This window comes from Heliangelus exortis, chromosome 6 (genome assembly GCF_036169615.1).
Source record: "Heliangelus exortis chromosome 6, bHelExo1.hap1, whole genome shotgun sequence".
NCBI classification, from domain to species: Eukaryota; Metazoa; Chordata; class Aves; order Apodiformes; family Trochilidae; genus Heliangelus; species Heliangelus exortis.
The window spans coordinates 19,783,051-19,795,939 of NC_092427.1; the positions used below are offsets into that span (position 1 = coordinate 19,783,051).

The 12,889-nt window shown below is 36.6% G+C and overlaps 1 protein-coding gene across 2 annotated transcripts in view; it reads right to left on the minus strand.

The window, feature by feature from the left end:
- Positions 1-12,889, minus strand: part of CMKLR2 (chemerin chemokine-like receptor 2) — a 116,040-nt gene that overhangs the window by 1,910 nt on the left and 101,241 nt on the right. Inside the window, exon 2 of one of the 2 annotated variants that reach the window (XM_071747055.1) lies at positions 8,499-8,616. The gene's annotated coding sequence lies outside the window, so the exon portion shown is untranslated. Of the gene's footprint in view, positions 1-5,173; positions 6,121-8,498; positions 8,617-12,889 lie in introns of those variants that run through there. The other variant, XM_071747056.1, reaches the window with a different exon arrangement.

Below are 12,889 nucleotides of genomic sequence, written 5' to 3' on the forward strand. Positions count from 1 at the left end.
TTTCTGGGAGAACAGCTGCTAAGTTTTACTGAAATGTGATTTTTCTACTCTTTTCTAGTCAGATTTTGTATTTTGCTGTCCTGTTCCTATGTGAAGCGAGTTTTTGTGGATTATATCCATCACAAATCAGAGAAGCATCAGGCATCTGTGCAGGCAAAAGTTAATAGGCCAGAAGGACAATTTTTATAAAATTACCACACACACACACACACCTCAAACTGTAGTTATCAAAATCATAAACAACTGTTTCTCCAGCAACTGAAAGTTCATGAGTTTTATTGTGTCTTTATCTTTGTATCAGCAAAGGATTTGGAGAAATAAACATACAGAACATATTTTGGTGACAATATATACAACTGCAGTATTCTTCCACTAGTGAGGTGAGACAAATAACAGATGTAAGAAAAGAAAGCTTCCCAGGAGAACAAGACACTGTAATAGCTATAAAGGAAAATGTGTGTGTCTCCTTTTTTTTAAAGGCAGAACGAAAGGAAGAATTTAAAGGCTTAGTTTTCTTGTGCTGCAAAAATTTCTGGAACTTAGAAGTGTGACATGGTTTTCCACATAGGAATTTTCTTCAAAAACTTCTAAAAGAAAAGAGCATGGGAAGGAGAGAAGCAGAGGGGGAGGAAAATATGAACCAAAATTAAAATGTAAAAAAAAATAAATGAATGAGAAAACAGATAACAAACAGAAGTTGAACAGGAAAAAGTACCCTGAAGTTGTGTTGATCCCACAGTACAAAGCTACAGCACAAAATGGCCACAGTCTGACAGAAGTTATCTGTCATGGTCAAAATCAAGCATCTTGCTAAATTCTGTTATAATTTAAAACTATCTTTTCTGGCTGGACTTTCACTAAAAACCTGCCCCTGAGAGCAGGACATGACCATCTTATTAGTTGTACCATGGATGAGCTCACCAGCACACTTAGGAGCATTAGATCCATTCAGAAACTGAAATTCAGCTCAAGCTTTGGGGATCCAGCCCTCCATTTCTGTAACTCCATTCATTTTAGGCAGTTGACAACAACAGGAGCAAAGTCTCCTGAGAACATTGCCTGAAGAACCACATCTGCAAGCTTGTATTCATGTACATACTTCTCAAAAAAAGTAGCCTGCTTCTTAAATTGTAAATATTACTCACAGAAGTGGAGCTACGCATGTGCACACACATTAGAAGGATTAGATTTCTCATTCATGGATGATGGGTGGACAGACAAGGTGGGGAAAAATAGAGTTGTGTAATTCTGTAAAAATTAATTTTAAAAATATGTAGTAGGAGTCAATACAGGCTCTTATCAAAAGAAAAAAACCTGTCTGTCAAGAGGCTATGATAGCATTTGCTGTTTGTCATTTATGTCAGGCTGAAGGAATGTTATTTGGTTTGCTGTCCTGATAAATTTATACTTATTGGGCTGTATTTATTTAATTATATGCTCCTTTGGGGTAGATTCTTCATCAAATACCAGTAACCACCCATCTGACTAATTTTTTCTAATAGCTTAACAGCTGCTGGGAAATGGTATAAACAAGGAGCAGTGCCACTAACATTTGGAAAAAACATTGCATTTTGACAGTTTCAGAGCACAGTTAAGATTGGATCTTTAAGTATCTTTCACTATTTACAGGATGATAGCTGCAAATCAAATTTATGCCATTAAAAAAAAAAATTAAGCAAATTTTTCAGACTCTTGGTGATTAACATCCTGTATTCCAATCACTGATCAATTTTGCTTTTAAGTTTCTCAAGAGCTAGCACAACACAACATTCAGGTTCAAACTTTTCCTCCCTATACGCATAATCCCCAAAGTTTTTTTTTCTAATGGTGAAAACACCCATAATGACAACAACAAAACATTTGCCAACTGCTAAATGTTAATTTTATATTTAGAACTTTGAAGATCGTGTATAGCAGTAGAAAGAAAACATACCTAAATAAACACCAAATATTTAGCAAGCCTCTGTTAGTTCAAAATCCTCTTTTGAAAGAGCGTATCTCTTGAATGTAATTTTTTCCTCCAAGCTTGTAATTTTTCTCATCTCTAACTCCTAGCCTTCCAACTCGGTAAATTGCAATGAAGGGGGTCAAAAAAGCACTGCTTACCATTGCTCCCCAGGCAACCAGACTCTATGGCTGGGGTGCAGCAAAGACTGACAATTCCATTTGCTAAGCCCAGAAACTCTTCCTCTGCCACACACATCTAGGAAGCATTCTGTGCCAGGACACTGCCCAGAGAAAGGTAGGCAGTAGGGGATCCTCAGTGGAGTTCTGGTGGTTTACATCAGTAAGGACACAGTTTTTTTTTTCTTTTGATTTAACTCTTAACCACCATTCAGCAGAGATGTTTCTTTGTGTTCTTGAAGCACACATAGTCTCAAATACGAGTTTAGTTTTTATTAATAAATAAACTTTCAGAGTTAGAACTTGCAGTTCAAGTCTGGGTCTTGAAAGTGAAGAAATTGTTCTTTATGAGCTTTTTCCTGTATGACGGCCTAATTTCCAGGCTAGAAAAATTCTCATTAACCTTCCTGCAAACAGAGGCTTACTAGAGAAAACAAGACTTTCTGCCAGCAGCTTCCACAACAGCTAGAAAGGGTAAGAGAAATTTGGTGCAATTTGCTGGCTCAGTCCCTGCTGGTCCAGGGATGCAAAAAAGAGCCAGAGGGAGGACATTTTTTTCAATAAACAGGGAAGTGAAGTTAGAAGCCTGGCAATAGGACTTGGGGTCAGTCACAGGTTACAGAGCAGTCTAGGAAGTCTAGGATTGCCTGTGGATGAATATAGTCAAGTTTAGACACATAAGCATGCTTTATAATATAGGAAAGTTTCCTGGCTTTTTTTTTTTTTTTTTTTTTTAAGTAGTTAACAGCTTCTTTAAAGAGTACATTCAGCAGTTTTTTGTCAGGAGTCAGTTCCTGTTTGCTAAGGTCAAAAGCATCTCTGGTTTACAGACAAGGCTGAGAATGACCTACAAGAAGCCTCTGATCAAACAAGATGCTAAACCTAGAGTCCCTTAGTGGTTTAACCACAACCACAAACATCCTTTCTTAAACATAACACCATCCCCCCTCAATATGATGGTGCAGAGAAACCACAGCTTCACCTCTGGGAAACCTTCTCTTTCCACACAGGCTCTTTCCTGTGCCAACATGCCCAGTGCCTTGGAGGAGCCAGCATCTGCCTGGGCAGCCCATGCAGAGTCTGGTTTGTTTTCTCTATGCTGAAAAGGAACCTGGATCTCCACCATTTGCTTGTCAAATACATTAATCTGTCTCTGAAGGCCCTGGACATACCTTAGAGCCCATAAGCACACGGCTCAGATGACAAAGCCCAGCAGGTACACCATAAATTGCACTGGCTGTGTCCTTGGGATGTAAGATACCCTCACCAATGAAGTACTGTTCCAGGGAAATTTCATGTGGTTTCTATTACTCCACAATGCCAGCAATATTCTCTTTGGCTATAAGACACAAAACTGAGATAACCAATTTAAAGTTTTTAGGTGCCTGGAAATTATAATTCACTGTGCCTGGGACTGATAATTCTAATCAAGCATTGCTTTTCATGCTTTTCATGCAAAAATTATTTGCAATTTTTCTTTGGCTCATATATTTCTAATGAAAGAAGATTTTGGCTAGTGTTGATATGATCACTAAATGATCACACAGCTTTGTGTATTTTGAGTTTTTTAAATGATTGTACTCCTTCAGTAAACACATGCTTAAACCATAATCCCCTCCCAGCAGGAACTACCAAAGAGATAGCAGGGAACAAAGCAAATGTAGATATCTTTTTTATGTTCTGCAACTGTCTAAGCAGACTGATTAAGGCAAATTTTAAACATACAACAGGCACTGTAAAGTAACTGCAGGGTAACAACAGGTCAATACATAACAAAAAAGACCCAAGCCCTCTATTGAATAACAGATAAAAAATAGCCTATAGTCTGTAATAGTTACAGTCCTCTTACCAAGCAAAGTTAGGAAGTAAACTCAGAAAATTAGCAGTACAACTCATTCCTCAAATGTCTTCTTGTATCCTACTCCATTTCACATATTAATTTCCCAGTCACTTCTAACATTATGCTTGTTTATGTACTGCCCTCTCAATTGATCTAACTTTATTCTATGCTCATTACATCTAGCAACTAGAAATTTCTTCTTGTAATATTGCTATGGTTATATTACACTTGAAAAATGCTCTTGCATGGGCATATCAGAACAAATTACAAAATATTGCTAATACATAATTGAAACATTCCAGCTGATAACATACTTTATTTTGTCCTCACAGTTAATATGCAGGATCACTGTGTACAGCAGATAAAGGGTGTCTGCTTCTGTATCAGTGTTAGTCTACTAGTCCTGCTCACACTAAGTTGTTTGCTTTGAGATCAAGTTTAAATTAATCACTGCCTGTATTCCTGCAAAACCGAAAAGTTCATATTGTTAAAACAGTTTCAGGAGGCCTGAATATTTATCTATCTCCCTAATAGGGCAACGGGAACACTCTGACTGAATGTTAAGATAAGCACTGATAAGAACAGAGGACCCCTATGATTAAGGTGTTAAATTATAAGCTTGGACATACTGATTTTTTAGGCTTCCCATATTACTTTTGCACACACACACCTTCCAGCTCATGTAATAAAAGCCTTTTTAATTCTGCAGAATTATTTTGTTAATCTTCTACTTAAGCGGAAATGTTTTCCAGTTTCTGTTATAGAATCTGTTTAGATCAGCAATTATGTACTTATTTCTAATAATACTGAGAATTGCTATAGTTATAGGAGACATACTATCCCTAAACAAACAAAAAAAATTTACACCAACATATAAGGGGATATAGGGGGAAGGAGAGAGAGAGAGAGGCATTTAAGTCAAGATCACTTACCATTCCCTGACAGGATAAAAGACTCCTTGAAGAGCAATTGAACACATTCAAAAGTCATTAAAAATTAACTTCACACAACCTGTCATATCATTTCTTGTTTCAGAGGTGGTTCAAAGTAATCTTTGAAATAAATAAGTACCACATTCTTTCTTCCAAAAAGGTCTTTTCCAGTATATGCTGCATTACCTTAACAGAATTTGCCTGCAAGTGTTGTTGTAGCTGTACAAACACACTATTTGGAAAGAAGGGTGACAAAGATTTAAAATATAAGACCTACCTGGTTTCGTTGTTTGGGATGAAATGCACTGTAAACCAAGGATGTGAGCTCTGTAGCAGAATGAAGAATGAAGTAACTGTAGAGTTCAGAGTGACTTCAGTGTTATTCCAGCTGCTTCACTTGGCTACTTCATTCCTTCTAATAAAGATGCAGATGACATAATGCTGTGTTTGTTTTCAGCTGAGGAAGTTCTTTCCAACTTCCCGTGGTTTTTAGATCCAATTTTGAACTACTGCCTTTATGTATAATCCCAGTATGTCACCAAAAATAAATGCTAGGCATGTGAATAAATAATTCTGGTCAGTGCCCAAGCAAGCAATAGATGTGGTGGCTGAAAAGAGACCTTACAGTTGTAGGCTGCTTTTTGTTATGCAGAGAAGGTGAACAGTATTTCTTTGTAAGTACTCTGGTTTATAGAAATAATGCTAAATGACCAGAAAGATGCTTAAAAAGTCACTCTGAAAACATTTTTTAACTGTATGGTGAGATACATTAATTTTATATTTATGATTGGTAGATCAACTTCCTTTTGTGTCTAAGACTCTCTCAAAGCATCAGTAATTACTGTGTCTGTCAGTCAGCACAATACTAGTCAGAAATTTCAACTGGGATTTAGGATACTTGGCTTGATTCCCTCCTCTGTAAAGAGTCTCCTGAGTTTTTGTGGCCAGGCCTTATGATTTCCATGTCACTTAGTTTTTCAACCAGTAAAATAGGAATTTTATTCCACTGGTACCTACACACCACAGTTTCACCTGATTCTGATGGTACTGCACTCACCATACCATTTAAATCAGCTGAGCATGTGTCAGTCTAGCCTTACAAAAAAGCAATTTTTCTAGTGGAAGCAATAATCTCACTGTGGTACTCCTCTGTCATCAATGCAAAACACGTAAAATATTCAACACTGACTGAACCTTGTCAGTTCTAAGTTTTCCAGGTATCCACTCTGTTGATTCTATTGAAAATCAGAAACAAAAAAATTAACAAACTAACAAAAAACAAAAAAAACCACCAACCACAGAAGAGGAAAGTGCTTAGTGAGAAGCAGCAAAACTGGAATTTCAGCATCTGGTTAGCAAGGTTGTCAGTTTTAAGCACTGGTCTCTTATGGTCCACAGATCACAGATTCTTTTAACAGGAACAAAAACTCATTCCAGCAAAACTGCCCTGCTTTGTTTTACCTCCATGACAGCTCTTCCTGTTCTGCCAATGGATCTTAAAATATCAATACTTGCACATGAGAGGGAAAAGCTATGAATGAAAGGAGGATGAAGATTATGTTATAGTGGGATGCAGAAGGCCTGGACCATGAGGAAAGGACAGGGGGGCACTATTCCTGTGAATACATGGCATAGGAGACAAACAGGGGAGCTGCCTGAGGAAAATACTATGGATAGAATCAAAGACCTCATTTTTAGGCACCTAACTAGTTTTTCTTGCATTTTTAGGATTTCCTGTTTTCTCTAGGTAACTGGTGAACCTTCACTGATAAAAGCTCTTTTAATAGCAGTTCTTTTGTAAATATTCAAATAGGGTAAATGTAGGCACCTTTAAGTTTTTTTGCTTTTTGAAAGAATAAGTGTGGGCAGCTACGCTGGTCACTGGGATCCTGAGTGAATGAAGGTGTCTTGCCAGATCCAGTTATTGGGAGGCAATAAATTCAAGGGCTTGCTCAGTGCTGTTTCAGTAGGCACAGGAAGTTACTGGGTAGATAACCCTCATACATGATCTACAGTAAAAGAAAATTACACATTTGGCTAATGCTCTTCACCTTCACAGTGCAGGGACCATTCTGGAGAGGGCAATTGATTCCAGCAGTTTTAAGATAGTGAGGAATTGTCCTTAAGGAATTGTTTTCTTCCTCATAAACTAAAGCAGGCTTGGACCTACTCTGATGGGAGACCATAGTTCAGCTCCTTCATCCTTCAGAAGCAAGGTAGAACTAAACCTCACTCAGCAATTTTCCTCACTCTTCCTGCCACTGTGCCTGATATGAAATCACAACAGCTAGGAAGCCAGAAAATATTTTGTGGAGTCAAGTTTTCATAGAAAATGAGATTTATTTTTCAAGATTACTGCATTTAAAGGATTTTTTTCAACCAGTGTGTCCTACCTACATTTGCTCCTTTACAACTGAGAGGGACTTTTGCTCTGATGTGCAATTACCACATTTGCACAGTAGAACCAGCATATGTAATGTACCTGGGTGAAAAAAAGAACACAGAACTTTACTGACAAAAGTGCCTTTAATCTGAAAGGATTTTGTCCTGCTTGCTTTATGTTCAAGGCTAAAGACAGCACTTTATTCTACAGTTTTGATTAACCCCTGTGGGAATCTTGTCCCTGAAGAATGTAAGCTGTCCTGGTTTGGGCCAGGATAAAGGCTTCAAGCCTTTCCTTGTTTTAGTTCCTTCTGTGGTCAGACAGTAAAACTGGAACACTGAGTCCCAAATTACATGGCATTTTAATATTAACTTTCATGCAACCCATTAACCATCAGCATAATTTTATGTGTGATCTTTTCAGATAATTTTGTGAAAGTTATATTCTTGGAAGAAAACTACTGGTGAAAAAAAAAGGCACCTTGTTTGCTTTCAGTTCTTCTCATTTTTTCTACATGATAATCATATTTTATTTACCCATGTAATTTGTGTTTTTTCAACACAGAAGGGTGAATGAAAGAAGTTTTGGAGTTTTTACTCTACATTAAACATAGCAACATGCCAGAGCTATACTGAAGAGGTACATGCAGTCATGAACATACTCTGCATGCGGGACTTGCACTGCAGAGAAATGTTACTTTATACCAGATGGAAAAAGAAGAAAAGAGAACATTTTCATACAAATAATAGATATTGGATTGCCCGGAAGTGAATAAACCAGAACTATTGAAAAGCAATGAGTTTTAAAAGCACTTTTGCTTTTTTTTTTAACAATATACAACAAAAAAAGAGAAGAGGATGTATGGGAGGGGGGAGAGCAGAGAAGCCTTCAGAAAGACTTTATCAGTATCACCCAAAGCACAAATTGCAAAGCACTAAACAAAAATAAAGTAGCTTTTATTTACCCAGATTACCAACAAATGCCTCACAGTTCTGACATTTATTTTCCACTAATGGAACCACTGTATCTTACCAAGCTTCCTATTAGTACATGAAGATAATCTCTCAGGGCTACAATCAGTCTAAGAGACTTAATTCGATGGGCACTAATTCAATTAAGTTGTACCAATCATTAGTTTGCAAATTAGGTCAAACAAAAGATATTTAGGTTTTTCTCAGGGTTAATTCAAGCTGAAAAACACAAGAAATAAATCACTTACCTTTTGAAGATCCAGCTTTTTACAGTTCTGTTTTTTTTAATTTTTTTTTTTTTGTTAATGATACATTATTGCGTTGTCCTCACTGCTTGAATTAACACCTCATTGATTACAATCCACTCTGAAAAGACAAAGTTGAAGTAGTGGACAAATAAGAAAAAGGATAATTTTTTCCCTTCCTGTGAAACTAATGAGTATTCATACCTACCCTTCTGGTAAAGCTACAATGCTGCAATGTTTACTTCTGGTTTAACTGCACACTACATACCATAGTCAGCAACTATAACAAAATTTTCCAGCAATGTATTTAAACCAAACTGCTTGATGAAGGAAGTTTTGGTTCATTTAGGCAGATGAACACCCTCTCTCTATGCTATTAGAAAGCTGAAGATTTTGAAGTTATAACATGTTGAAGAAATTCAGTAATTCTGCATAAAGCAAAAGTGTTTATCTATTACTTTAGCCAGGCCAAAACACACAAGCATATGAGTTGTTGTAAGTGTATGTGTTTATGTATATAGATACAAGTTTGAGCAGGGTCTTTAAAAGCAGCATTTTATGTAACTCATGCGAAGTCAGCAGGGTGTTCCATTCCATGAAATCATAAATATTGGAGAATATTTGACTGTGGGATGAGGAAGGAAAATAAAAAGATACATATTTTCTTTAATTATGAATAATGATACCTGGAAAAATACAAATAGCCTTTGTATCCTATAGATTTTACTTTTATATTTGTGCCTTTCCTCATTTTCCACAAATAAATGGTAAATATTTTCTACATGATTTTCAGACTACAGTTTTTCAGATTTTGTATTCACATGACAATAAAATAAGAGATGATACCTGCCACTCAGATAACACTCAAAATCCATTGAATTCTCAGAGGGTGTCTTAACAGTAAACCTTCTGATATATTGAGTGCTACAGATTATAGTAATTGAATAGCTAAATAGCCAAGTTGACAACAATATTTTTCCATTTTAGTCAAAGTTCTGTCTCCCATACAAAGGAATGTCAGTGTTTGGGAAAATAATCTCAGACCAAACTGCAGAGATGACAGAATTAAAAACAAGGCTATGAAAATTATAGTTGTTTCACAACATATTTCACAATGTTTATTACTGCTGTAGGGGTTAACTAACTTAGAGTTTTTCACCTCACATAAATTACCAGGAAATACAGTCACTTAGAAAAGTCTTAGAAGAGAAGTGCTCAAAACAGACACCAGAATTCACTGGTATGTATCTGACTTAGAACATACGGATTGAGTGAGATGTCTCAAAAACTGCCCAGCCTAGGTCCAAAGAAACCCAGAGCACAGAGATGAACCTGAGCTGCACCTCTTCAGGAATTAGGATGCCTTCATTCATTCAGGATCCAAGTGACCAGCACAGCTGCCCACACCTATTCTTTCAGAGAACTAAGAGGCTATCTGCCATTTAAATTATAAGATCTGGGGATTGACTCAAGGTCCTAAAGCATGGAATTTTGGGGCTCATGGATTCAAGCCCTATGATAATTGCTATTATGTGAGTTGTTGCATAAACTAACAGTGTTCTGTGAGTGTTTCTCAGGATAATCTCACGGTGATGAAATCAGAAGTAGGCTCATCATCTAGTAAATCCCAGTAACTTCCTTGAAGTTGACAACTGTAACCTGCAACTTGTGGACCATGGACATGAACTGTGACAATCATTCTTTGTTTTAAGAGTCTGCTACAATAGATGAACATCTGCAGTCATTGACTAAATTAATTTAGTGGGGTTTACTATAGAGAGATAGTAATAATTTGTGTATAGGTGTATTTAGGGAAAAGAGAGAGTAATGACTGGAGCATGATGCAAATAATGTGAAATAAGGGAAGGGATGTCCTGGTTTGGGCCAGGATAGAGCTAATTTTCTGTCTTAAAATTTTGCTTTCAGCTAAGTAGTCTCTTGTAAGTAGCTGTACTTGCTGAAATTAACAACAAGTTTCTCAGTCAGTGTCTGCTTCTAGGACTGATAACACTCCATGTTTACAGTCACAGCTAGAGAATGCTATGCAGAACCAAGGCCACTGCTCAGTTCTGAGGAACATCTTATGCTTGGGAAGGAGAAAGGGAGTAAAGGGGGTCCCACCTGCAACCCTCCTTTAGGGAGGAGCAGACAAGACAAATGACCAAAATTGACCAAACAGAGTATTCCATCCCACACGCGTCATAGTTGGTACAAATTTGAGGGATCCTGAGGGTCAAGCCCCTTCCCCTTCAGCCTTCCTCTTCACCCTTTGCCTTTCTTCACCTGGTCCTGATTGCTTTGGCATTCTGGGAGGATTCCATCCACTCTTCGGCCTGTGCTCCTGATCTGTGCCAGCCTGAACCTGTGTGTTCCTGCCTCCAGCTCCTGACTGCTGCTGACTCCAGGAGTCCAGCTTGGACTTTCCCAGGGCTGCCCTGCAGCCTCGGTGCTGATGTGAGTGTTACTGGGGGAAATGGGAGGAATGTGGTATCATTTTTCTGTATATTTCTATATTAATATTTTTTCCTTTTTTATCATGACTGTTTCATTGCAGCTGTGTAGTTTAGTTTCCAGCCCATAAGTCTCTCCCTTATTTTCTCTCCTTTCTTTATCATGGAGGGGAGGGGGATTAATAGGGAGCATCTGTCACTCGGTGAATTGCCAGCCCAGTGTTAAACTGTGACAAACTCCCAATATTTATTTGTTCATTCTAGTTTTACTCCTTAAGCTGTATCACAACAAACAAAAAGATTAATTTTAAATCATTCTTGCTTTGCAAGATTTTTTAGGAAGACCATGTATCCCAAATTCACTATGAACTTGATTATGGAATTTTGTATTGACTAGAATTATGGCATTTTCTGTAAATTATATTTAAAAATACAATAAGGCTCTCTTCTTTTCAAAAGAAGAGATGGTAGCTTGTAAGGAAGGGAACAGCCACTCCTCCATTTCAAGATGAGAAACTATTCAAAGGGCCATAACACTTGAATGTAGTTTGGGTGCAAACCAGAATCTGAACTCTGATTACCTCAGTATTAGAAGCACAGACCATCCAACAATGTGGAAGAGACTGCACATTTTACTGATGGACCAGAAAAAAGACACAATAAGCTTTGATGCAAATAACTACTTTGTAGTAGTAACAGTATGTGAAATGCTGAAGAAAAGGATTTTTATTAAAAAATTATTTTTCTTTTAAATTTTTTCATTAATAAGTTTCTATTTTCAAACTATGAAAGAAAGAATTTTCTTCAAAAAGTTGATGGTTTTCCTTATCATCATCCCAAGTTTAAAATTAAGTTTTGTCTTTGGAAGAAAAGCAGAACTTTTCTTTTTTAACCCTTTAGTTATTTTTCCTGAATAGGATAAGGAAATCTTTGTTAAAATTTTTCCCAGGGTAAAGTGCCTGTTTGCTCTTGGATGTAAGAAAATATGACTTAGCTTATTGTAGTTCCACTTAAAAAAAATCAGATCATTTACAACAGCCAGTGCAGTACTTAAGTAGCTTGGGAACACATTTTAACCCCACCTTAAACTGACTGCAGAACATCCAGTGAGTCAACATAGTAGTATATATATTTGGAATGCTCTAACTGCTAAAAATTACACTACATTTCACATTCAGGATTGTCTTATATTCATCTGCACCTATTTAAAACCAGCACAGTTTGAAATTGATGGATATAAAAATTTAATTAACATTAACTAACATTAAATCACTGGGAGCTTTAGAATTCTTAAAAAAAGAGCCAATGACCCTCCAAGAAGCTTTGAAAAAATTACCTTTTTGTATCACTCATATTTTATTCTCGGAATAATGGGATCTAATATTTACTTTTGCAAAAAGGCCTTGCAGTTCCTACTATGATAGAATGTGAGGTAGGCTAGCAGGGAGTAATAGTTATGTACTATTTTATTATTTATATTATATACAATGTCTGCTATACTTATTTAAAATATTTCAAGGCTCTTAGATTAACATCTTATTAAAAATCCACAAAATTTTGTACCATATTTATAATAACAAACCCAATGGTTTTAAATATTCTACTCAAAATATTCTGTCATGCAGATGAGAATAATTATGTTCCGAGTATATGTATTTCAGTCATGTTATTTGACTGTGATTAATACAAACCTATTGGTCTTTCTGTTCCCTTCATAGTTGAAAGCTGTAGAGCTGTCTTCAGCATGGGGAAAGGGAATCACTTTACAACTTTTTACTACATTTTCCAGCACATACATGTCAGAAATTATCACATATTTTCATGTAATTTGAGAATGAACTTGAATACTCAAAAACTTTACCAATTCTCAATGGCTGATCTATCAAGTATTGCAATTTAATTTTTTTTTTAAGTAAATATGTCACAATAGCAAATGGAATTGAG